Source organism: Chiloscyllium plagiosum, chromosome 23 (assembly GCF_004010195.1).
Source record: "Chiloscyllium plagiosum isolate BGI_BamShark_2017 chromosome 23, ASM401019v2, whole genome shotgun sequence".
Classification (NCBI taxonomy): Eukaryota; Metazoa; Chordata; class Chondrichthyes; order Orectolobiformes; family Hemiscylliidae; genus Chiloscyllium; species Chiloscyllium plagiosum.
In genome coordinates this window covers 47008044-47013154 of record NC_057732.1, presented here as the reverse complement: position 1 = coordinate 47013154, position 5111 = coordinate 47008044, and the positions used below count along the sequence as shown (strand labels likewise).

Below are 5111 nucleotides of genomic sequence, written 5' to 3'. Positions count from 1 at the left end.
CAGGGGGAAACCAGGACGGGGTTGCGGGGAATGTCTACTGGGGGGATGGGGAGTGTCTGCAGGAAAAGACCTGGGGGTGAGGCTGAAGGAGGGATTGAGTCTGTCGCCAAGGCAAGGGGAGGGAGGGAGTTTGCACAGTGAGACTGGGGAACTGGCTGGTAAGAAGGGAGTTTAGACAATAGGCCAGGGGAATGAGGATATTTTTAGGATGGAATGGTGGATGTGGGCGAGCGTGTCTGTTGAAGGAGGGATTGAGTCTGCCGACCAAGACCAAGGGAGGGACCAGTGCGAATGCAGCAAGCCCAGTCTGCTGGGCAGGGTGACAATCTTGTCAGCTAGGAAAGGGTCAGCTTGGGGTGAGGGGAGAAAGCAGTGACTGCAAACAGGGAGAGAGATTGAATCTGACAATTGATACCCATCAACAAAGGAAGACCAAGCTGACCAGGAGCAGGAAAACTAGAAATTACACGTAATGAATTATTTGCAAATCAATAAATAAATCAACAACACACAAGCCACCTGAACGATTAAAGGCAATGCTTAAAATGAGAAAATAGCCACCGGAAATTGAAAGCTTGACGTAGAGGAATCTCAGAATAGCCCGTCAAAAAGCATGTTATTTTGACCCCTGCAGACAATTCTCTTGTGTCTCGGTTCAGGTCTGAAAAGGAGGTGACAGAGAACAGTCAATACTTATTAACCCACGCAGAGGGTCAGTCAGTGCCAGAGGAAGAAATCGAAAGAAAATAAATTGTGGTGGGAGGGAACTTTTTTTATTAATAATACTTTGCATTATTTAGTCTTGAATTAAAAGGTTATGCATCAATAGATATGTGAGAGAATCATTATTTCAGTACTTTGTCAGTCAAGTCAAGAATATTACCGTTTCGACCTCAATTTTGCTTTAATATTAATAGAATTCCAGGTACCAATTTATATATTAAAATGCTCGGAGAAAACATTTCAAGTTAATGTAATTTGGCTAATGAAAGGTGAAGGTGAACACACATGAAGGGCTTTTGTGGCACAGTGGTAGTGTTGCTACCTTTGGTCTGGGTGGCCTGGGTTCAAATCCCACCTGCTCCAGAGGTGTGTCATAGTTCTGAACAGGTTGCTACTTCTGCACAGTTTGATGGGGAAAAAAATAGACTTTTCACAAAAAATATATGAACAGAAGTATGCTGTTCTGCTTCATCATTCAACCAGTTGATCAACTACCTCAACGCTATTTTCATTAACTCTGCCCAATTCCTCTTTTCATGAGTTGACAGAGAACATGTATTATGTAGCATTTTGCAACACTAGGATTGGTATCCAAGGAGTAAATATTCTCTCTCTTTGTTACTCCAGGATCCCACTATCTGTTTCAAATGATCTTATAATGGACTGTTCTACTGTTACTACTTGCCTGGTTATTCAATCGACAGTTAAACTATTGACGATCAGCACCCATTCCACCCTGCAACAATATGCCTGTCCTTCAGGTGAGATGCTCAAGTAAGGTCCATCTATCCTTTCAAGAAGATGATCATGCTCCCATTGCACCATTTGGAAGAAGACCACTGGAGATATCCTCTCATGACATGGTAAATATTTTTTCATTAGGCAACACCACTATCAATAGATGACCTAGTCAGTATCATGTGCTGTTTTTTGGAGCTTGCTTTGACTGCCATATTGCCCACAATAGTGGGATCACTTAAAAAAGTACTCCATTGACTATACACCATTTTGAATTATCCTGATATTGTGAGAGTGCTATATAAATTGAATTCTTCCTTTGGTTTATCAGGACATTGAGATTTCAATTCCATTGTATCATTTCTGCCTCTTTATTTCTCCTTTTCCAGATCTCATTAGTGTGGAATTCCTCACTTCCATAGTTTCCCTCATGTAACATGTGCCTCACAGAGTCTCAGAATTGTCATGATGTAGGAAGAGGCTACTTAAACCATTCTGTCTGCACAGGCTGTTTAACTTACTGCTGATCTTCTACCTGCTTCCCGTAACCCTGCACTTTGCTCCGATTTGAATAATCATCCAATGCCCTCTTGGATGTCTCAACTGAACCTGACCCCACTACGCTTCCAGCCAGTACATCCCAGACCTGAACTAATCGCTGGCTCTTTCCTGACCTCACATTTGCCTCTTTTGCAAAACACTTTGAAACGATGCTGTCTGGTTCTCATCCTTTTAAAAGTGGGAACAGCTTCTCCCATCCACTCTGTCAGGAGCTCATCATAATTTTGAAAAATTCTGTGATCTCCTCTTAGCTTTCTCCTCTCCAAGTTAAACAGTCCCATCTTCTCCAATCTTTCCTCATAATGAAATGGCTCATCTCTGGAACCAATCTTGTTAGCCTCTTCTGCACTTGCTCCAATGCATTCACATCCTTCCGATGGTCTGGTGCCTACAACTGTCTTGATCTGTATCCTATTCATTTGAGCCTTTCCCTGTAATTCATGCATTTCAATGTTTCTTGATAAAGAGAGCACATTGGATCACCTCTATGCTTTGCTTGAGTTAAGACAAGTGATTTGGTTGCCAAGGCCAGTGGACACCTGACGTCATTGCAACCTTGGTCTGAATATGGACAGAAGAATTTCGGTTAAGAAGGGAAGCTGGACAAAATGATCTTGACAGTCATTTGAGCCCGTGCGGTGTCAAAGAGCCCCATGAAAGTTGAAGTCATTGGAAATCCAGGAGAAAGTTCTCCAATAGTTGAAGTCATCCATAAGACAAGGAAGAGGTCTATTGCTGTTGGACACCGTTAACCTCAGCCTATTCCCGCACAAGCTGTAGTCACATGAAGAGTTCTCTTCCTCAACCTCTTCTCTTGCCTAAGGTTTAGTGACTCTCAGGCTAAGCCACCATCAGTCATGTATTGGTGCTGTCCATGGTGAAATGCAGCATAAGATGGCTAACAGTAGTTTTCAGTTAACTTACAATAGCTTGTTTGGTCTAGTTTTGTTTAAAGAAAATCATAAGTTAGGGAAAAGTGGCTCTGTAGACAGAATACATCCAAGGTAACAGATTTAAGGTGGCACGGTGGCTCAGTGGTTAGCACTGCTGCCTCACAACACCAGGGACCTAGGTTCAATTCCCACCTTGGGTGACTGCATGGAGTTTGCACATTGTCTGCGTGGGTTTCCTCCGGGTGCTCCAGTTTCCTCCCATAGTCCAAAGATGTGCAGGTCAGGTGAATTAGCCATGCTAAATTGCCCATAGTGTTAGGTGCATTAGTCAGGGAGAATGGGTCTGGGTGGGTTAATCTTCGGAGGGTCAGTGTGGACTTGTTGGGCCAAAGGGTCTGTTTCCACACTGTAAATAATCTAATCTTGTGCAGTTGTTTACACAGAAACAAGACAACAGCACCTTGTATCCCTATATGCTGACAGAAGGATCTTATACTGAATTAATTTGGAGTCTGAGATATGTCACAAAATTAAAAAAGGTCTATTTACTTTAATTATGATTTCCAGATAACTATAGTTATAGATTTCAAACTTATAAACCAAAATAAACTTTAAAGAGATTCCATTAAAAATCCTACAAAGCTGAACCTTAAGAAAACCCACCGGCAGCATGGGAATAGAAAGAGTTATAATTGCAGCTACAAGTATTAGTTTGACCCTCCAATGTCAAATGAGAAAGATGCTGTTCCCATTCTCACATTAGATGTAACCCCATAACATCACATATAAGTAACGTTATATTGGAACAGTTATAACAAATTTTATAACCATTGGTAGAAATTATCATGTTTTGTATCTCCTATAATAAATTTAGTAAGGATTATAAATTACATAAAAACAGAATTTTGGAAAGTCCTTTATAAGTGGTCAACTTATTGACTATTAGCATTACGTAGCTGGTAAGTGTCTCAGCAGGAGAATGATTGTCATATATTAGAATGTGATTGAATGCAACATCCAAAGTCCCAAGGAGGGAGGTATGGGTGTCTGGGGAACATCGTGAGATCATGGAAGACCAAAGGTTTTTTGCAAGACTGTTCATCGCTGACCATGCAGTCACATGATTAACCTAGTTTGGGGGGGTGTATGTAATTAATTAAAAATATGAATCATTGCAACTGCTAAAGGTATAAATATAAATTTGGATGTAGGTTTACTCACTGAGCTGGAAGGTTCATTTTCAGATGGTTCATTACCACACTAGGTAACATCATCACTGAGCCTCCAGATGAAGTACTGGTGGCATGGCCTGCTTTCTCTTTGTGTTTGGGTTTCCTTGGGTTGCTAACATCATTTCCTGTGGTGATGTCATTTCTGGTTCTATTTCTCAGGGGATGGTAAATGGGATCCAAGTCTAGGAGCTTGGCATTCCAACTGGAACTCTATCAACAGACACATTGATTTGGATTCAATTTAACACCTATTGAGAAACATAACAGGAAATGACATCACCACAGGAAATGACATTGCCGCAAGCAATAACATCACTAGCCCAAGGAAATCTAAACACATAAATAGAAAGTGGGCCACAACACCAGTGCTTCATCCGGAGGCTCACTGATGATGTTACCTAGTGTGGTGACGAATCATCTGAAAATGAACCATCCAGCTCAGTGAGCAAACCTACATCCAGAACCTCAGCCTGAGCTACAAATCTTCTTAAAACTTGCATGTCTTTGTTTGTTGAAGAAGATTCTTTATTTCTGGAGGTTTCTTCCTGCTGGTGTAATTTCAGTAAACTCTTTGGTGCTAGAAGTGGACTCCAGGTGTCGACTGGTTTAATTGGTCAATCCACCCCAACAAACACAAAAGCAGCTCTACAGTCCATCAGGATATGACAATGTTTACCTCAACCCCAGGACATCACAGCTGCAGTTCCTCAGGTTAGTGACTTACACCTGACCATCGTCAGCTGTTTTATCAGTGATCATCTGTCCATTGTAAAGTTAGGAGTGAGAATGCTTGCTGATGTTTGCATGGTGGTCAGTGTCTTTCATAGTTATCAGATATTAAAGCAGTCTGTATCCACGTTCATCAAGATTCAGACAATACTTGAGCTTTGGTAACAAGTGGCAAGTAACATTCATATCAGGAGAAGACCAACTCCAACAAAAGAGGATCTATCAACCTCCCACA

At 41.5% G+C, this 5111-nt stretch overlaps 1 long non-coding RNA gene across 2 annotated transcripts in view; it reads left to right on the top strand.

The window, feature by feature from the left end:
• Window positions 1–4790, top strand: part of LOC122561512 — a 15115-nt gene extending 10325 nt beyond the window's left edge. Inside the window, exons 2-3 of one of the 2 annotated variants that reach the window (XR_006315023.1) lie at window positions 1351–1586; window positions 4711–4790. This is a non-coding gene — a long non-coding RNA (uncharacterized LOC122561512). The remainder of the gene's footprint in view (window positions 1–1350; window positions 1587–4710) is intronic. The other variant, XR_006315024.1, reaches the window with a different exon arrangement.
• The last annotated feature ends 321 nt before the right edge of the window (window positions 4791–5111 follow it).